This window comes from Astatotilapia calliptera, chromosome 5 (genome assembly GCF_964374335.1).
Source record: "Astatotilapia calliptera chromosome 5, fAstCal68.1, whole genome shotgun sequence".
NCBI lineage: Eukaryota > Metazoa > Chordata > Actinopteri > Cichliformes > Cichlidae > Astatotilapia > Astatotilapia calliptera.
In genome coordinates, this window is record NC_137426.1 from 4,043,033 (window position 1) to 4,064,772 (window position 21,740).

Consider the following 21,740-nt stretch of genomic DNA (forward strand, 5'->3'; position numbering starts at 1 on the left):
ATAACAGAGTTATGATGTGGATTTAAGGCTTCACCACCAGTCCTTGTTTTAGTACCTGCTAAACTAGTTTTCATAAAGTGGAACATTCAGAAATACATTTTGGCATACATTTAATAATGGTGTTTATGTGTGTGGTTGGTGGGAGTAAGGGGATGGGGGGGAGTGTACAAGGATATGATCTAAGAGCACAAGTGTAACCAGCCCAATCAGCGGAGACTGGGTGGAGACAAGATAAAAAAAACAAGCAGTAACTGGTTCAGAGAACGTTTGGGTGGAGCTGCTTAAAAGTATTCCATTCACATGTTGCACAACAACAGAAACTCACATTTAAACTGGTAATGTGAGACTTCATTTTGTTCTGAGTCTTCAGGAATTTTTTTTTATTTTCTAGATTTTAGATAGCTTAATGAAGTAAATCTGGTTTGATTTCAAAGTCTTATATGGTATAGCAGCAACCCAGTGACTACAGTACTGGTGTCTGTAAATATCCTGAATTTGTTAATTTATGTATCGACTTATCTAGGATTCGATGCTGTTTTAATTAAAAGCCCATTGTTCCTTCAGTGGGCTGCTTTCTGTCATTATGCAAATATACTGTTTACAAGACTGGGGAAACCTGCAGTCAGCTGAGAGTGAAGAAGTCACCTGGATGAGTGACGAAACGTTTCTCCCACTGAAAACGCTACGTCCAGGTGAACAGAATCAACCTTTGGAGATTTAACTATCTGGATGATTGAGCATGCATCAAAAGAAAACATCTGGGATGAAATGAGCAATTCTTGCACATCTGTAAATGCATCATCAATGGCTACTGAGATTACTTCCTTATCAGGGAAGGTGATTCTTATCTCAGAAAGTCAGTGTCAAGCATGCACATAGTGCAAAACGATGGCTCTGTACTAAAAACGCATGTAATAAAAGCTAAAGTGCAACTTTACTGCTTGACTGATGCATTTTAGCTTGTGGCCTCGATTGTTCACATCTGCTACCCGAGGAAAACTTTTGACTTATTTGAAACCAAAAATATGACCCCAAAATAATGAGGAGCTTTAATCTAATTCTAAGAAAGAATGGGAAGCTGTTTTGATTTCAGAAGTTCGGTATATGACTGCTTTAGTTCCCAAAAGCTTAAAAACTGCTGGCAAGAGATTACAAAAAAAAAAAATCTAACTGTTAGGATTAACCTTTGATTAATACACTTTGTACTGTTTTCAAAGGGTTTATTTGCAAGTAGTTGCACTCTGTTGATCATCTAGTGCTAAGTCATGTATGCTATTGAAGGAATGTTGTTGGGTTACCTTTTACAGGGTGTGACAGACACACAAGTAGGAAGAGTCGTCCCTGTAAGTCGAGCTCATTTCCTTTTACACGACATCATGTCTCTTATAGTTTCGAGTGTCTTACCTTGTCTTGTGTGTCTTTTGTGTGTTTTTTTGGTCCCAGCGGAATCAGGTGAGTTTTTATTATGATATTTATTTCATCAGGCCTGTGATCTCATCGGTGTTTTTGTCTCTCTCCGCCATCACTACAGCATCTGTCTACCAGATCTTTGGTTCAACTCTTACCCTCTCTTCACTTTACCCTCGTTCATGTCTTACAGACGACTTGTGCCATAGCTATGTGGACATGTTCGGTGTCTCACATGATGCTGAAAAATGTAGCAAGTACTGCTGTGGCACATGCAATCTAAGATACTGCTGCAAGGATAAGCCCAAGCAGCTAAATCAGGAATTCTGTTCTGGAAGTTTTCAAAGGTGTGGTCTTCTATTTAACCTTTTTTTCGTGATGCAAATGTGAGTAGAAATTAAAGCTTTTTTTCATGTTTTATTTGCAGTACAAGCCAAATCGGTCTGATTGTAGGAATCGTCGTAGGGAGTTTAATTCTTCTGCTGTGTGTGGTTCTCATAATCTGCTGTTTGGCTCCTTGCTGCCTTTGCTACATGAAATGTCAAAAAAGGCCGACTCAAAGACAGATAAGTAAGTTGGTCACAGTTACAAGCAATGACACTGTAATTAAGTCAGCATATTATCCAGTTGTTTCTTGTTTGAAATGAGTTTTACTTCTCATAGACATGTGCTGTCTGTTTTGTGAGATTTTATGTGCCAGACACCTTCTCAGTTGATAAGGTGGGATTTTGGAGAAGTTTTGGAAACAAGAAACAGTCTGATGCACGAACAATAAAACAGCAATCTGTCATTTTTAATGTTGGATTTTTTGAAAAGATTAGAAAAGATGGGAGTTTTCCCAGATGTCTTTAAACTCATTTTCAAGCTGAAGTAAATCTTTGACTTTTTCCAGTTGTGATAAATTCCAACACACCTCAGCAGCCGCCCCACCCAGGCTACCAGGCTGTGCCTTCAGGCCCGCCCATGCCCACAGCTCCACCACCCTCCTACCAAGAAAGTAGTAAGTTGTTTCATTCTATTTTAAAACATAATAAATATGTCAACTGACAACTTTTCCCGTTTTTAAAGTTGGCAGCAAGCTTGGCTGATGACACCCAGGTGTTGATGAAGCTATGTATCTGTGTTTGTGCTGTGATTTAATATACACTCAAGTTGCCTTGCTGGTACGAGTTTGAACCCCTTTTGCTGCCTTCAAAAAGGTGCTGCAACCATTCCTCAGAGATTTTGGTCCATATTCACATGACACCATCCCAATTTGAGAACAGTGAACTCACTATAATGTTGAAGGAACCAGTTTGAGATGATTTGAGCACGTGATAGAGGATGTTTTCATGCTGGAAGGAGCCATCAGAAGATGGAATTGATATAGTCAGCAGTTACATGGGTTCCGACATTTAACTGATAATGAATTTATGCTTAGGTGCCCAAAGTGTACCAGGAAAATATTCTGCACACTATTACACCACCATCAGCAGTCTGAACTGTACATAAGGCAGGATGGATCCAAGCTGTCATGTTGTTCACATGAAATTCTGATCTTAATATCACAGTAGAAATTGAAACTCATCAGACCAGACAATGATTTCCAAGCTTCTGTTGTTCAGTTTTGCAGTGTCTGTTTGAAATGTAGTCAACATTTCCTTTCCTTAGCCGAGACGAGTGGTGCGGTCTTCTGCTGCTGTCACTTATCTGCTTCAAGGTTCCAACATGCTGTGCATTCAGAGACGTTCTTGGTTGTAACAACTGGTTATTTCAGCTATTGTTTCCTTCCTGTCAGCTCAAAGCACTCCGGTCATTCTAAAGAACTGTTCCTCACTGGATATTTTCTCTTTTCCCACCATTCTCTGTAAACACTAGAGATGGTTCCAGCAGATCAGTAGTTTCTGAAATACGGCGTGCTTAAACGCGTTGAGTTGCTGCCATGTGATTGGCTGATTACAGATTTGCATTAGTCACCAGTTGAACAGGTGTACCTAATAAACTGGTCAGTGATTTCTGACTAATTTTCATTTAAAAACAAGAGGGAGCTGATGGTCCATTTGATCTATTAGACAGCACGTTTCTTTGTTCTGTTACGTGGATCAATACACAGTTATAAAGGAAATTATTAAATTTGTTGACTCTTCATACCATTTACTATTAAAATGTTCATATGGCCTAATGAGTTAGAAAAAATAATTTGATCAATAACAATATAAACATAGAAAATCAGTTTCTTTTGTCTTTTCAGCCAATCCTACTCACCCAGTGCTGTTCACCGGGGAGCCGATGTACCCTCTGCAACCTGCAAGCCAGGCTACTGCACCGCCACCATATTCAGAGGACGCTCAGCCAGCACCGTACAACCCTTCTCATAATCCAAGGCCTTAAATGTATATACAGCTTACCAGACTGTTGCTACGCCACACTACAGCTTTTAAAGACCCAGGGATGAATGTATAAACAATGCTGTGTATGCCTATCCAAAACAATATTGTGTATGATCAGGTAGATTCTTGGTTAAAATACATTTTTTAGGTGAATTTGTTTTTTAGGTATTTGTAGTTGCTACAAATGGCAGCCATGCCTATTGTGTGTACTGACAGCTGCTTTGTGTTGTTCCTGTATGGCCTTCGCCTGGGTCCTTTGCTCGGAACTTACAGAGCTTCCATTACTTTTGACCTTCAGTAAATTTTGTGTGTGTGTGTGTCTGTGTGTGTTGTTCCAGTGCTGAGGTCATCAAATGTGTGATAATGTTATTTTCTGGATTAATATGCTGGATTGACACTAAGGTAATCACTTCTAAGTTGGGTGGAACCCCATGTTTAAATCTATCCTTAGCTTTCATCCAAATAAATACACAAACAAAGATTGAACTAAGAACCAAAAGTATGTAATATAAAGATGTTTAGAAATGAATGTGTATACCTTTGTATGCTTTTGTATTTAGTTTTCTTAGAATAATACAGTGTTTTTGTATCTGGTCCCTAATTGAACCTCGGCTCTCAAAAACATGTAAAATCTGTGGATTACGTTGTGTTTACATGAGGAGAGCTCCCAATCAGCATTCACACAATTAAATAAGTGTTCCTAATTTCTGAACATGTTTGTGTTGTTGCTTTTTGAAATTTTGCATCAGTAATGTTAATTCCTTTAACTTTTTACATGACTCAATGATGAATTTCTTATTCTTTTTTTTTAATCAAACAGATACCAAAACACACATATCGACTCAAATAAAAAGAGGAATCAAATGAAACCATTTCTACCTTGTCGTGGCCACAGTGTCTGTGTTTATGTAGACAACTGTCCCTCTGTAGTAATTACAAATCTCACATTCAACAATGTTGATGAGGATCAAGTTGTGGTATTTGTGATGAAACACCATTAACATGATTCATACTTAACAAAACAAAATCCTAGAACTATAACTACATGCTATTAAAAAGTGTATTAGTTAACACTTTATTTAAATAGCATTATTCCACTTTAATATATCCTTTATAAACAAGCCTAAGTAAATCATTAATAACATATTTCATGTGTATGAAAGCACAGCATTGGACGGTTTAAATTATTTGTTTATTTCAGGAGCCTGAACAGGAGCCTTTGTTGTCCTGTGTTGTGTTCACTGCAGATGGTGTTTGTATGACCACATCCCTGCCAGCTGGATATCTTTATTAGGCTGTATCTTGTCTTGAAACGCAGTGAACAGTACTGTTGAAAGAAACCAAAAATAAATTTAATAAAATTTAATACAAAAATAAAATAAATGAAACAAAGCAAAATACTATACAAGTCATAAGTGCAACCTGCCAGCAGAGGTCGCCCCTGCCCAATTTATAGTTTGTATGTAAAATAATAAAAGTATTACAGCATGCCACACACAGCTGATTTCAAATGTGCAGTGCTGCGTAAGAGCCAACCCTAATTTTTTATATTTTGCCAGGAACATGGGAAATAAGTTTTTTTTATTTTTTATTTTTTTATATTGATGGGGAGAACCTCTTTAAGACACTCTTCCACAGTTTCTACAATGGATATAAGATAAGACGACTAGAAGACAATAAGATATATAATACAATACAATATATACAACAGTAGCTGAGGTTCTATGTACATGCATACCCAGAATGTGTTATAGATAGATGGTTGTACAAATATGCAAGAAATAAAGTTTTAGAGTCTAACTGTGCTCCTTCCTACAGCGAGGGTGTTTCAGTCTCTGACTAAAGGAGCCGCTCAGCACACTCAGACTCATGGAGGGTGATGTGGGTTGTGCATGATGGAATTCAGCTATACTAACATCCTCCTCTCGCCCACCACCTCCACAGACTCCAGAAGACATCAGAACTAGACCTCTGCATCAGTTTGTCAATCCTGCTCCTGTCCTTGTCCGTGCATCTGCTCCCCCAACAGGTCACTGCATAGAAAAAGGCGGCTGCTACCACAGTGTCATAGAATGTCCTTGACAGAGTCCAGCAGACTCTGAAGGACCTCCGATATTGTCTGGCTTTTATCCTGTTTTCTCTCTGGACGATCCCACACCCACATAGCAAGCAGGTCTGGCCCGGATCTGGTATCAAGCCGTATGTCAAGAAGACGTATGTCATCCAGATGTGGGCCAGGCCTGGCATAGATGGCACTGTCTATGTGATGGCATGCCATATCTGGTCCGATTGTGGTTTGGTTTATGTGGCCCAGGCTCATAGAAAACAGGTCTGGCCTGGATCTGGCATCAAGCTGGCACTTCTGACTGACTGGTGTCATGGCAGGTTGTATGTCAACCAGATGTGGGCCAAGTCTGGCAATGATGGCACTGTTTATGTTCCTATGTTCCTATTTTAGTTAGAAGACCCAAATGCCATGTTGCAATACTATACTGCTATGGTAGCCAACGTTTCAAATGCAGGTTTGACAGGTTTGTGAGTGTACACTTTATCCAAAACCTAGTGACGGTTTACTCATCTTTGCCAGTGGGTGGCTGTAGCTCAGGTCATCTGCTGATCGGAAGGTTGGCAGTTCGAACCCTGGCTGCATTTCAAGAGTATGAATGTGTATAAATGTAGTTAGGAGGCACTCAGTTGAGTGAATGTGGGATGTTGTAATAGAGCACTTTCAGTAATCCTAGAGAGTAGAGGAGCGCTATAAAAGAATCAGTCCATTCACTGTCTGAGCAGAGTGTTGTCATGTTACTTTTGCACTATTATGTTCCGGCACATGTTGTTATTACATGGCTTGATTAAGGTACACATTAGGCTGACATCTGGGGCCAGAGCTGAAACTGTTCTGGGCCAGCACAGGACTACCAGTGTGTCTGCAACTGGCCTTGTGCTGGCCCATGTGTGGGCCACATCTGGCAAAACAGATCTGGGCCACCAAAGGGCCATCATTCTTTGCGGTATGTGAGCCATGTGTAAGAACATCGTGTGGGCCAGATCCGGGCCATACCAATTTTGCTATGTGGGCAGTGCTTTAAAATTGTTGAGGTCCAGCATTTGTGTTTTGTGCTCTCTTCCCTCTTTTCTCTTTACAAAAACATCACAGAGAGGCTGACTCTTTCAAGAGTAAAGACGAGGAGAGATTCAATATGTGACAGACCAATGTGCGATGGAACACTTCTACAAACTGCTGCTACTAAACACATTTGATTACATTTGGTTTGATCTGACATACAAGTCAAAATTCAACAATTCAATACCTTCACTTTCTACGGACTTAAATGCAATTTAAATGACTGAAGTGGCCTCAGCACATCGTGGCCAAACCGTCTCTTGGACTACAGGAACATATAGCATTAACTATTAACTGTGAATGACACTTGGAGGTTTTGGAACTACACATGGTGACTCTGAGATTACTTCCTTTTGGGGAAGGACTTTCTTATTTCAGTAAGATGACGCCAAACCTCTGCACAGACTGCAGCAGGATGGCACTGTAATGAAAACATGTAGGTGCTAGACTAACCTGAGTAGATGTTTCTGGTACAATTTCACTTACTTCCAATGTAGATGGAGTCTTAAAATCTGAGAAGGACAAAGCTCCAGCAACAATTACAGCACCCTAATGTTTTAAGAAATATTGAGTATCGAGGTATTTTTGGAGGTTATGTATCAGAATTTCAAGAGCGGGACTACGCCTCCAAACACGCTCCTTCCGGTTCTCATCTATATATTTCTGCAAGCTGTTCATCCTCGTTTACGTACCCCTCCCTCCCCTTTTCAATTCTTTAACTTCTTCACTTCTATTTAGTACATGGGGATCTGCCAGGCCCGGGAGTCCTCGCCAGTCTCCTTCAAAGCCTTCCCCAAACCGCAGCTCAATTCATGTCCAAGCCATTCAACTTTACCTACTAGAACGCTGTCAAACCTAAAATGAGGACGTAGGCCAAGCTAGTGAAATGTGAAGTAAGGAATGTTGTTGGGTTACTCACACTCTCATTACACATACATATAGGATCTTGGGGGTGGGCACGATACACGGAGTCCAAAGTACCATCAGGGTGTACACCCCACCCCTGGCATCGTTGCCCACCTCTCAATTTTAAATACACGTAGACATTGAGGGCTAGCAGGAGGGACCATGCGCTTACCTGCTGCTCTCTGGCAGGTAGCTCCAAGCCCTCCTGGGTTTTAAATGCACCTTAGAACACACATGCATCAACATTACAATGAGCGGGTGGAGGGAGGTTTGGAGTCTTCTCTCACCCCCATTCTCTGCGACCTGCTGGAGCAGGGGGGCTAGGACTAGGAGGAGGAGTTGGCCGTCCGACTGCGGTCTGGAGTGTGGGGCCTTCCTGCTGCTGCAGAGTCGGGGCGGTCTGCCTCCCCCCACCGCAGGGAAAAGGGAAACACCACCTGGGTCTGGGTGCAGTTCCCCCCTCCAGGGGCGGGGGCACCTAGACCCGGTTTGTAGAGTACGCTTGGGGAGTGTGATCGTGTGTACAACGTCTCTTTATGTCTGTCTCCACGTTGGTTGAGTGTGGAGTAAGTGCATATGAGAGCATGAGGGTGGGAATGGATGTTTGTGTCTGTGTGTGCCTGTATGTCTGTGTCTATATGTCAGGTTGGGTGTCAGGCGCCACCTCTCTGGGGACATCTCAGGCCCTCCAAGGTTTGGAGGCCTATCTCCCCCTACCACCACTTCCCCTGCCAGTGGCAGACGCCCTCAGACATCGGTGCGTTGGTGGTTCTTTGTGTCTGGGGATAGGCGTCCAGGTACACACCGGCTCACTCCTTGGCGGCCGCTTATCGGGGCCTGGAGCCTGGGGCTCGCTCGGGCCACTTCGGAGGTGGGGTGCCCCCGGCCTCTCGGCCTGGGGCTCGGTCACTCAGCCACGGCTGGCTGCCGGCGGAGCTCACGAGTGTGTCACTACACCCCCCCCTGGCTTCTGCTCCGCGGCTGCTGAGTGAGCCCTCATCTGGGACTCTCCTCAGCTCTTTCCGGGACAGTGGCGCGGCTGCCCCTCTGTTGGTCTTCCTTGGTCTCTTGTGTTCTGGGGGCCTCTGGATGTCTGGAGTTTTGATCTCCTCCACACCGGCTTCACGCCCTGGAGGACGGGGCTGTGGCCCCCCCACACCCTCTAGCAGATTATTACATGAAGGAACCTTTTAAAAAAACAAAAAACAAGCGCGTCCATGCTCACAGGTGTACACACGGGTGATCACACCCACAAACTACACCCTTTTTGGCTCCTACCTCAAAGCACACTGTGTTCTGTTGATCTTATGTGCTGCACAATAATGTTTAACATTTAGTATTTACTGTCATATTCCCATATATCATTGTGATGTTGTTTATTCTATTACTCTTGTTCTCTTCTGCTTGCTTTCTTTTTTCTTTCTCAGCAGGTGATCCAGGTGATTGATATATGCTTTTTTTTTTCTCTGCCCGTTCTGTTGGTTTTTTGTCTTTTGCCCTTCTCCCCCGTCCCTCTTCTCAGCTGTTTCTCTTTCCCTCTTTCTTTCTCCCCTTCTTTCCCCCAGTCAAGTCTGTCCCGTATTCAGTAAGTGAAAAAAAAAAAAAAACAATAAAAGGTGAATCAAATGGACCATTACGGCAAGGCTGGGATGGTCAGTTTGGTAAAGTAAATCCGTTGGGCATCTTTCTTTGCCTTTAGACAACAATTCTGATGGCAAAAGAGCCAAACGGGACAGGCAAAAAAAAAAAAAAAAAAAAAAAAAAAAAAAAGGAATGTTGTCTGGTTACTCATGTACAGGTAGGACAGACACAGAGCCCTATAACCAGCCAGCACTCCACAGTCAGGTTCATTTCCCCCCTACACTTGTGGACAAGAGTTATTTTACTTTGTATTCTTATGGTGACATTTTATAATCATAACTATCATTGATCAGTCATTCATCATTGTTGAATCTGATGACAGTATAATCTTTGTTTTATATCTATGGTAATCTGAGTAAAGATTAATGGATGCATATTATCATCATTGTAATCAAGTCTCAAATGGTATCCACAGCATTGTATTCACCGTCCAAACTAGAGGGTCCAGCAGGACCTTGTTCTAATTCATTTGCAGGCCTACATCAGAACATGCACATACAGAGTTATGTAAACACGCACGTTCGCATACACACTTATTTACACAGGGAGGTCATGTCAGGACATTCTCTAGTTGGACACACAGGCTCACAGAACTGCACAACATGACATGTCACACACTTGTCTCTTTCTCTAAAGTATCATCTGATGTTTGTATAAGGAGAACTTTGGACTATGGGGAGACTGTTATCATTTCCAGTAAGGTCTAACTGTGTGATGTCATCATGGGTTATATAAGGATGGGGAGCTGTCCACTCTTTGGAGAATCTGTTGCAAGTTTTCTTCCCACACTTCTGCGCAGAGTGTGTAATTAAAGATCACTATTTTGACGCCTCCCTGGACTCAGCCTGCTTTCTTCTCTTACCCAAAACGAACGAATCTTAACAATTCTTGGTGCCGAAACTCCGGTTGGGGAGGAGAGGAGCTGCGGCTGCTGCGTGGAAGGTGCCAAAACGAACGGAGATCAGCAGCTTATCTGAGTGACAAGCCAGGCGAAATAAAAGGTGAGGGCCACCTGTTGATGTTTATCCAAAGGCGCTAAAATTGGAAGTTAAAACTAAATTTAATTAAATAATATTCACTCAGTATGGGCTTCTTATGTCTGTTCATAGTGATCTTTGGTAATTAGTGTTAAAAATAGGGAATATTGGTCTGTCTAAATTTATTGCTGTTTATTTTGGGGGTGAATTTTGAGCTAAGAGGTTATATGTGTTTAAGACAATACGGTTTAAAGTGTTTAAAGAAGAGGTGGGTTGACTAGATGCCAGCCAGATGCTCGGTAGTGTAGGGAATTTGGTTTTTATTGAGTAGCGAAAACGCGGTTTTGGGCATCAGGTAATTAAACTGGGGGGGCAGAGTGCCCACAGTGAGGCTTTTAAAACAATTAAAGGTCTTTAGAACTGGGGACGCGGTCCCCTAAGAGCGCAGCTGCTCAGCGCCGTGGCGGCGACTCCTGATCGCGGACGCGTGGTTAGGCTATTTGCTCGGTTGGTTGCCGGGGAAGTTCGAGCATCCCAAACAAACCAAAGTGGTCGACGGAGACCACTTTCCTTACTGCGCTAGATTGATTGACAGGGTCGCGGACCCGGCCGTGACCAGTCAACGTCGTTGGCCTGTGAGCTTTAAGTAAAGCTGAAGGCGTGGGTTTGATACTAGCGCCAGAGGTGGAGCTCCTTCCCAGCTGCGGGAAACGGTTATAAATTAATTAGTATTTAGAAATTAGACCGCGGCCGGCGAGGGCGTTCCCGACGCGTGTAATTGATCAGCAAGGCGCGGCCTGGGCTATAGATGCTTTTAAATTTGTCTCAAAGTCAGGAATACCGGTATAGAAATAAGAAGTGAAATAAAAAAAAAAATAGGCTGTTCTGGCATATGGTGTTTTCTTATGTCTATGCGGGCCCGTGTATGTAAATAGGATATAAACTACCCGTGTGTGTGTAAATAAAGTGAAAAGTAGTTGTATAAACTGTCTGTTGATTTTCTCCTGTGTGCTTGGAAGAGAGAAAAAAGGAAAACGCTCTCTTTTCTCTGAGCGCAGGAGAGGGGGACTCTCTGTGTGTGTGTATTTCTTCTTAGGAGAAGGAGGGGTTGGGCTGTGTTGTGCTGTAACGCACTCGCGAGCACACGTGGTCTGTGTGTGTGTAACTGCTGGCGTGGTTTCATCTCCCTCTCCCTACTTCTCCACTTCTCTGCTTCCCAGTTTCTAAAACCTTGTAGACTGCCTGGAAAAAGGCAGAGGTGTGTGCTTTATTCTTGAAGTTGTGTATATAAAGTTTTTAAAGATCGGTTGAGTCTCTCGCTATAAGGAGGGAAACGGCGTGTATAGTAGATTGATGGGATTATTTGCATGTGTGAAAACTTTGTACTTGTTAGGGGAGTGAATGTGAATGTGAGAGTGAATTTTCGCTGGCTTCAGGTGTTTAAACTGTTACAGTGCGAAATTTTGTTGTGAAAGGAGGATTAGAGTGTGTGTGTGTGTGTAGGTGTGTCTGTGAGAGAAAGACAAGGTGGGGGCCGAGTGCTGTGTGTGTGTGACTTTCTGCATGACAGAAGAGGAAGGAGAAGTAGGTCAGTTGATTTTCTGTTAAATAACAATAGTCAAGAAAAAGGGGAAAACAATAAAGTGTGGAAGTGTGAGTGAGATATTGTCTCTGACTGGGGAAGCAGTGAGAGTAGAGGTCACCTTATTCCCCTGCTGGACTCAAGAGAGAACATGATTTGGAGTGTTGTGGAGGAAAATAATTAGTAATAACATCAAGCAGTTTTTGGGTTTGCAGTCAAGAACATATGAAATTTTTACTTGTGGGGTTTAAAGTTAGTAAAGAGTTAAATCTACCCTCCTCAAGACTAGGAGTGAGTGATAAATACAGGAAATTGTTCAGTTCAGTTCAATAATATAGGCAGTTATGTTTATACAAATACTAAGTGTATGTTTAGTGTATTCATACAGGTGGTTTTTTCTTAACCTGGAAACCTGAGTACGGCAGAAGAAGACAGGCCAAGCTTTGGCTCAAAAATTCACGGCTGGACACCAGAGTTGTCCCCACCCGGGAAAAAGAGGGAAGGCACGTTTTAGGCAAGTTTCTCTCGCTGAACTGCTCTTGGTGCTGTGTCCCTGAATCTCACCAGTGTTAACCTCTGGCGGAAGACATGGAAAAAAGGAAAAGATGTTCCTGGTAAATGACTGAAACAAATTAAACCACACACAACCAGAGAAAGGTATGAGAAGTGTGAGGAACAGACACATGTGCGTGTTAGAGAAATGCCTCATTTGAGAAAAAGTTAAATTAACCCACATACAGACGCACCCACACATGCAATGAAGAAACAGCTTACATACGTGTGCACGTACAAGCAAGGTTAAAGTAGCGACACTTAACATACACCGGTTTTTAAATGATATAGTTTATCTACTACTGACAAATAAACTCTCTGGGTTGCAGGACAACAACTTAACTTCAAAAGAAAAGTCACTGGTCTGACCATCCAGTGAGGACACGACAAATTTAGTGGTTAAAAGAGTCAAATTGGCAGAGGTGGGACCAAGTCATTGTTTTGCAAGTCTCAAGTAAGTCTCAAGTCTTTATCCTCAAGTCTCAAGTCAAGTCTCAAGTAATGTCAGGCGAGTCAGAGTCGAGTCTCAAGTCACTGGTGTAAAAGTCCGAGTCAAGTCACAAGTCTGAAACTTTGAATTTCAAGTCCTTTCGAGTCTTTAAAAAAAACAAAACGAAAAAATAATGTTGCAGTTATGCTAAATGTAAATATTAGACCATGTAATTTTAAAATCTGTGTTTTTCTCAACACATGACAAAATAGTGAACTTAGAAAATATACACAAATTGTGAAATTGCACCTCTTTAAAATGCAGCTCAATTAAACCTAGCTCCAAGAATAGTTTTCACCGACAGTTCTGAGATAAGCTGCATGTTATTCTTGGATGCGGTTGTAGGACCGGCTTTAAAATCGCATGACAAAAATATCATACACATTAAAAAAAACTGTATCACCAACGTAGCCTGGACAACATTTGCTAGTTAGATGAAGTCAGCTATCTCATCGTAGCATATTTATAATCATACGGTTCTTGGAGTGAGTGCACACACTCATGAAGTTTAGTAACTTCCGGTCACTGCAACAAGCCCAGGTACAGTTTACCGACGGATGGGTGCAGGACCTTGAAATGCACCGTGTAGAACGAAAGACCATCGTACGTATCATAAGTTTACCAGTCTCACAAATCGTCATCATAAATACACATTCATTAACCGTTTATTAATAGGACCTTTGAGCTCAACGGTAATTAATTAGTAGTGGAAATAATTTCTGGTACCCATCACAGAAATGTAGCAGTGACAATAATACTGTATGCTGTAATCGTACTGGGCAATTAGTGATACAAAAAACCTGTTTTATCCTGTGAATAAAAGTATATGTTTTTGTCAATGTACCATAATAACAGAAGCGAAACGCAATATTGTGTCAGGACAATTCACTATTTATGCACAATAAATAAAGGAGCATAGCGCGACCATTTCTGTTCAGCGCCAGACTTGCTTGTAACCTATATCACTAATTATGTTAAGAAAAATGACGTATTAACTACTAAAAAACACTGACCTTCGTGTAAATGCTTGGAGCAGACTAACCTGTGAGCTGGAGTGTTCTGGGACGTTATATTTGGTCTTTGAATGGCTGCAATCCAGGCCATCCGTCGCGTCTTTGTTACTTCGGAAACATTGTTCAAGCCATGTTTCCGAAGTAACAAAGACGCGACTCAGTAGTCTACCTGGGGAGTTGAAGAAAGAAGAATCCGAGGGCGTTTCTTCGCTCCAAGAGGAGGTGGCAAAGAGGCCTGAAGCGTGACAGGCTGAGACTCGAGTCTGAAGCTAAAAGCTCAGCTGGGTTGTGGGGAAATTGGAAAATAAAGGGGGTGTTGACATGTATGAGTGTTGCTACATGTTTGTTTGTTTTTTGACAGACGGGTGAATTGCCCAGACGCAGAGGTCTACCCGCTCGAGAGTCCAAATTGATTGAGTCGCTACGGATGGGATGGCTCAAATTGCTAAAGAACAGCAAGTAGATGATTGACACAGTTTACTGAGCCCGCTCCTCTGTATCCAGAGGATGATTGGGGTTATCAGTGCACTTTGAAATTGACTAGAGAGGCTGTGGACACAGGTAACTGCACCACCTTATCAGGGTTATATCCGCGAATTGACAAGCGTACGCAAACACGTCGATCCACGCCTAAACGAAATATTTACACGTCTTGAATTTGCGACGGACGTGGTGAAAAACACTTTAACAATGTATGTACATCCAGGTGTGAACACGGCGCTGGAGGATTGGATGACGTCTGTGTTTGGGCAATGGAAGGGTGTGTTTATGTCTGCCATGTTTTCTTTTATAGTTTTTCTAGGAATATTGATGATCGGGTGTTGTCTCATTCCTCTGGTAAGGCAGGTGTTGGTAAATCTGGTAAGCAGGGCCATAGACTCTGGTCCAGCTGGTTCAGCTGGTCCGGGGTATATGATGCCGTTGCGAGAGGCCGCCTGGACGGAGGAGTGAAACAAATTTGGGTAAAGGTTGGCCGATGGCCAAAGAGGAGGAGTGTGGACAAGAGATATTTTACTTTGTATTCTTATGGTGACATTTTAACTATCATTGATCAGTCATTCATCATTGTTGAATCTGATGACAGTATAATCTTTGTTTTATATCTATGGTAATCTGAGTAAAGATTAATGGATGCATATTATCATCATTGTAATCAAGTCTCAAATGGTATCCACAGCATTGTATTCACCGTCCAAACTGGAGGGTCCAGCAGGACCTTGTTCTAATTCATTTGCAGGCCTACATCAGAACATGCACATACAGAGTTATGTAAACACGCACGTTCGCATACACACTTATTTACACAGGGAGGTCATGTCAGGACATTCTCTAGTTGGACACACAGGCTCACAGAACTGCACAACATGACATGTCACATGTCACACACTTGTCTCTTTCTCTAAAGTATCATCTGATGTTTGTATAAGGAGAACTTTGGACTATGGGGAGACTGTTATCATTTCCAGTAAGGTCTAACTGTGTGATGTCATCATGGGTTATATAAGGATGGGGAGCTGTCCACTCTTTGGAGAATCTGTTGCAAGTTTTCTTCCCACACTTCTGCGCAGAGTGTGTAATTAAGGATCACTATTTTGACGCCTCCCTGGACTCAGCCTGCTTTCTTCTCTTACCCAAAACGAACGAATCTTAACACACTGCATCACATCAGCTATGCCTTCAAGTATCTTGTCCAGTCTTGTGTGTGTTTTGTGTGTGGTTGTGATCCCGGCTGTATGGGGTGAGTTTTATTTTTAATATTTAAAATAACAAAGTGAAAATAAAATATCAAGCTAAGTCATCTTAATTCTCTATTAGTGTCTTTGTACAATATCTGTCTGCAGGATCTGTAATGCACTGCAACTTTAAGCTCTCATTCTCACTTTGCTTCAACATGTGTGTCTTACAGCTGATCACTGCCACAGTTACTGGGACACGAACGGTGTCTTCCATGATACTCAGGAATGTGAAAAGTACTGCTGTGGGGACTGCAGGACAAAATACTGCTGCAGTGACATAAAGTACAGCTTTACTGAGAAAAAACAGGAACTCTGTTTCAGAAGGTGCGCTCTTCATTTTAGCCTTTTTTCCCCTTCAATGCTCCAGAAATGAGCACAAACTACAGCTTTTTTTTGTATTTGCAGGTCTGCTCGAGTGAAAAGAAGCTATCATGTAGCGTATGTGGGAATAGGGGTTCCTGTTCCCATTCTCGTATGCACGGGTCTCATAATCTGCTGTGTGACTCGTTGCTGCTGCTGCTGCTGCAGGACATCCAAAAAGAAAAATCCCAGACGAGAAATAATCAGTAAGTTTGCTACAGCTGCAAGCAGCCACACTGGCATATTATCCAGAAGCATCTTGTTTGAAATTATGTTTAATTCTTACAATGGAAAATGGCTGTTTGATGAGCTTTATGTGTTAGAGCTCTTTCCAATTGGGATGGTGGCTTACAGGAATTCTTGAAAGCAAGAAATAATCTGATGCACAAACGCTCACGAAACTGCAAAACTGTCAGTTTTACAGTTTGTGCAGGGTACATAGTAAGACACAAACACATTTTTTATCCCCATTGTCTTTAAACTTTTGATTTAAAAGTTCCGTTGTAATGACGGGAACATCAAAATTTGCTTTCATTTTCAAACTACATGAAATCTTTCGCTTTCTCTAGCGTTAACCACTGTAGTTAAAACGGTCTATCAGCCTGTACCAGCAGCCACACCCATGCTCACAACTCCACCACCCTCCTACCAGGAAAGTGGTAAGTTTTTTCATTACATTTTAAAACACAATAACTACGTCAGCTCAAACGTTTTGGAGTCTCATTGAGAGAAATTGTTAGCAAGCATGGCTGATGTCACCCAGGTTTTGAGGCTAGTCATCAAATGAAGCTAATAATCTGTTTTTGCTGTGATTTTAACACATATTTGATGGCATCTGATTTCCATTATTGATGCAGTCACACCAAGGGAAACCAAAATTATTACAATCATGTAAAGAACTGGCGATTTTATTGCCTTTGATCTGATTGCTTCCATGACGGGGACCACGTCTTAAAAGCAACTTTGGTTTGTGAAGGCAACAATAAAAGGGCAATAAGAAGTGAAGTCTGTCGGCTAGCTGTCGGTAAAAGGGGGTCAAATTGCCAATAACATGTAATCTGATAATGTGGTGATTAACTGTGATATAATCAACTCTGTATACACAGAGCTTCACACTAAAGTGACTGCAGGCAGTGCAAATCAGATTGTTTGAGAATGAATGAATTTTATTCCAGTGAGACTAAACTGTAACACAGGAGTGGTTTTTCTTACCATTATGTCAACGTAACGATGCTTTTAAAAAGACAAGTCAGAGGGTAATACACTTTTATTTGATCAAGACTGGTAGAAAGCTCAAACAAGAAACTAAAGGTCTTTGTCATGGACCTACACCAAAATCCAGTAGGCGTGAGGACTTTTGGAGGACCAGTCCCATTTTTTTTTATTATGTAGCATATTTCAGACTTCAAAAGTATATTCAGTAAATTTGTTTACTTCCTTTGTTCTTTACTATTAAAGGCATACTTAGTAAATACAAACAATATATTGCTTATTTGTCTTTTCAGTCCCATTCACACAATCGCAGCCAATGGACTCCTTTCAACATCTCAGCCAGCCTTCTGCAGCAGCATTACATTCAGATGAGCTGGAGGAGCTTGAACCTTGTCATGGGCCACAATCTGTATAAAAGGCTAAGATCCAAAAGAACTCATCTATATACGTCTAAAAAGGGACTTCATGTTACAAGATACACGATAACACAGAGTTCAGAAATATTTACGCGTGACTGTGCTAATGCTAAGAGGGTAGAGTTCGTAAGAGAGTATAATACCTCACCATGAGCAGATAATCATTGTGAACAAAGTTAACAGCTGCTTACAAAGTCATGTCCTCTTTGGATGTATTGCTATTTATCCGGGGAAGCAATGTTGAAGTGGTGACTGGTAGATGTACAGTCTCAGCTCTTTTGATGAGTTTTATTTAGTTTTGTTTTAGTTTAAATGGGTTTGTATGATTTATTGTGAAAGATATAATAAAAAAACAACTTCTGTATATTATATTGTGATGTGTTGTGATTGAGCTACATGTTTTTCTCTGTCCAGATGCTTAAATAAATATTCCATTTACAATGTAAATTATGGGCACTGATTTTTGTGTTGTTCATTTAGCAGTAAATGAAGAAAATATAACATTTACATTTTTTTAACGGGTCCATAAAACTGCACCTGACTAATGGGACTCATTGGTTTGGTGAAATAACGAGAGGACGGTTGGCAGTCTGTGGCAGCTTCAGGCGACCCGTCTATCTGCAGAGAGCATCTGCTGTCACACGGGTGCGGTGTCAATAATATGTAGTACAACTAGTCTGTGGGTTACTTTTTCTTGTGTTGTTGTTGAACCGTCAACTGTGGAGAAGAGCTGAAGTGAAACCAAAAGTTAAAACTAATGAGAAATATTCAGACTTTACTTTTCTTTTTTTAATTTCTCCTATAAATGGTGAATTCTGCTGTTGCTCGTTTTTCTGCTCTGATCTGTCAATAGATCAGCATTCGACTGATTCACAGCATCATCCATGTCGAGCAATGTACAGCTGAGATTTTACATGGGATGATGTTTGCGGTGAGTGAGTCGACCTCTCTCTGTACAGACACAACTGTGGTAACATAAATTAAACACCGGCAAGTTGATTAAAAGCTCGCCGTGACCACTTAGCCTGATTGGGTAAGTGAATCCAGATAAGGGAATTCTGGGAATGAACTTTGCACTGGTGTCATTTCTGTATTAGCTCTGTCTGGGACCTTTGCTCTGATACTTTTTCACATTCAGTAGATTTTTTGTTGTTCGTTATTCTAGAGCTGAGCCAAACATTTATGTCTCAATTTTACATCTGGGGTAAATTTGATTTTTCTCGCTGGTGCTTTTACTGCCATGACTGTTAGTGAACTGTGGTTCAAACAACATTTTTCTGTGGCTCAAACAGAAGCAGTAATATATATTATATAATAATAATAATAATAATAATAATAATAATAATAATAATAATAATATAACCTATTATAATAATATAACCTCCTGGACAAGAGTCTATTCAACACTAAAGATGTGATTAAAAATCAAGTTTGTACAAAAGCATACAAATTCAATTCATTTCTGAAGAGTTATAACTATTATTATCACCTTTACAAAACCACTGTAAAAAGCACAAAACATATATAACCCTTTTAATGAGCCAGGCACACCGGTTCAACAGCTGTTGACAACCTGATGATGTGACAAAACTCACATCATGCAAAACTGGTTTCTTAAATATGAATGGTCTCCACAGAGCACCTTTGGGAAGTGGTGGAAGATTTACATCATGGATGAACACAAATCTGCAGCAACTCAACTCTGTGATTCTGTCATGTCAATACGGACCTGAGTCTCCAGTGCTTTTTAAATCTATGCCATGAAGAGTTCTTAAGGCAAAAGCTAGTCCAGCACCGTACTAGCCAGAAGTATATAATGATGTTTTACCATCATTATATACTTCTGGCTAGTACGGTGCTATATATATATATATATATAAGAAAGAAATAAGGCTTAATAAAACATCTTACTTGAATGAATGAATGAATGAAGTTTAGTTTTTACATCCATAAACGTGTGATTACATGTTTTCACCAGTACGAGAAAAGCCTTCCCAAAGTGCACTCAGACAGATATAGCCAGAATGGGCATGCTTGGTTTTAATCCCATAATAACCAGCACCAACTCCCTCTTATAGCATCTTACACTGTCCATAAATCAATACAGTAATAGTGCTGACTGCAGCAATCTCAGCCATTGAAGCAATGTGGGACTAAAACGGGAGAAATGACCCTGACTGTGTGCACTGCTGCTGCAGTCTACTGTCTAAAATAAGCTCTCTCCTTGGAGCGTGGCTCAGACTGCTAATGAGCACTTATGTGGGAATGCCAGTGTCATGGATAGTGTGGCAGATAATCTTTACAGCCAGCTTCACTGATTTCTTTCTCCTCGTCTCTTTCTTCTTCTTTTTTCCACTTTCTTCTATCTCAGCCTCTGATTATGCTTTGTTCTGTCAAAAGGCATTCTTGTCTGGCCTCCCGCCCAAGCTGCCTTTAAGATATTTCAGCATTTTCTCCACATCCCACACCCACATTTTTCCTTCTCTTCTAAGTTCTTCTGGTATTTTTTATCTCAAAATGAAGCAGCTCATCTCTCACATAATAGACAGAAGGAACACTGCTTCATTGAATATAAAACCACCTTTTTGATCTGGTGTTAGATAATATCTGGGACTCTGCAGTGAACCAGTGAGCTGTGTGTGGGAGCTCCGGCTGACAAAAGCACAAACTCCCCAGTGCCGGCTCTCGCTGTGGCCAAGGTGCTTCAAACAGACACCGAACTTTTCCAAATGGAAACACAAAGAGCCACAACAGCCTCCATGTTTTTAAATCAAAGTTAATGTCACATGTGTACAAAGAGAACGGAACCAAAAATGAGGAAACATCATCATCAACTGTTCAGATCCAGATAAACTTCTGAATTTATGAAAGGTATTTCTTGCTTCTTGATCCTTTTGACTAAATACACAAAACATATATACTTTACTATTTAATTAAAAAAAAAAAATAAAATGTTGTCATGCTAAAAAAAATGAAGGTGGTCTATGGTGAGCAGAGTCGAGGTTATACCTGGTAAACATGAGCATGTTAGCATGCTGCTGCTAGCAACAACAGAGCATATTCAGTGTGTGGTATCGATAACTGTTCATCCAGGATTAGATTAAATGAAAAGCAGTTACTATGTGTAACCCTCAAGTTATAATGACCAAGTAGTAGTTGTTATACAGGAATACTTGTTGTATTTATCTTTGTCGTACCAACATGGTTTCTTTAATCTATCATGCAAAAGGCATGTTTATGTCTTATTTTCTGATCTAGAGGGGATGTATTGACTGAAACAGCACTTGCCTCTGAAAGCCTCTGTCTGTTCATCCCTGTAAAGATCAGAAGAGGGACGAATATTTTAAGTAACTGAGCTACAAACATTCTCCAGATATCTCTGAAACAGCAAATTCATCCTTGGCCTGCACGTCTCCTCAGGCTGATTGAGGACATCTCTGATGCTGTTAGCCGCGATTCACTGTGAAATATTTCCAAAGGGGAATATTAAAATAGATCCTAAGTCTATTTAAAAAATACTGACCTCACACAATTGTGCTTCCATTAGTCTTGCCACAGAAAAAGGTTTTAAAGTTCCTTTAAAAAATAAATTAAAGCATCTGTGAAAAGTTGTTGAAGATGTTTAAAAATGTCTACAAAAACTCAGGTATAAACATCTTTTTAGGGCTAAATGTGCTCATACATGGGATCATTTTTAAATCCCTCATAAGGGCAGCAGGGGGCAGAGAAAGTTTAACAGCAGGTTCATGAAGCTGGTTCATGATGCCAGCAGGTCACATGAGAAGAACTGAGCCTCATCCTGCTGGAAGCTGGTGTATGTAGACACTGATAACACTACCACAGATGCTAATCCTAAGCTTGTTTCAAAGTTGAAGTCACACTGACCAACTAGTTTAATCAGCAGGATGATATTTGATCAAAATGAGATAAAACTCTTAATTATAAAAAGGAGCTG

General features: G+C 41.0%; 3 long non-coding RNA genes across 4 annotated transcripts; 2 read left to right on the plus strand and 1 right to left on the minus strand.

Annotated features, from left to right (window-relative positions):
- Nucleotides 1-1,330: 1,330 nt before the first annotated feature.
- LOC113021637 (uncharacterized) lies at nucleotides 1,331-4,488 on the plus strand. Its single transcript, XR_013909149.1, has 5 exons — nucleotides 1,331-1,452; nucleotides 1,601-1,754; nucleotides 1,835-1,977; nucleotides 2,300-2,407; nucleotides 3,638-4,488. It is a non-coding gene; the product is annotated as an uncharacterized LOC113021637 (long non-coding RNA).
- Nucleotides 4,489-4,949: 461 nt separating this feature from the next.
- LOC145428825 (uncharacterized) lies at nucleotides 4,950-8,115 on the minus strand. The gene is made up of 2 exons (XR_013909150.1): nucleotides 7,979-8,115; nucleotides 4,950-5,103 (listed from the first exon to the last, which is right to left on the minus strand). It is a non-coding gene; the product is annotated as an uncharacterized LOC145428825 (long non-coding RNA).
- A 2,086-nt stretch (nucleotides 8,116-10,201) lies between these two features.
- On the plus strand, nucleotides 10,202-18,232 carry LOC113021898 (uncharacterized). 2 transcript variants are annotated; one of them, XR_013909148.1, is made up of 5 exons: nucleotides 10,202-10,448; nucleotides 15,968-16,121; nucleotides 16,203-16,363; nucleotides 16,727-16,816; nucleotides 17,663-18,232. It is a non-coding gene; the product is annotated as an uncharacterized LOC113021898 (long non-coding RNA). The 2 variants fall into 2 exon arrangements; XR_013909147.1 differs by lacking the exon at nucleotides 10,202-10,448 and adding an exon at nucleotides 15,304-15,799.
- The last annotated feature ends 3,508 nt before the right edge of the window (nucleotides 18,233-21,740 follow it).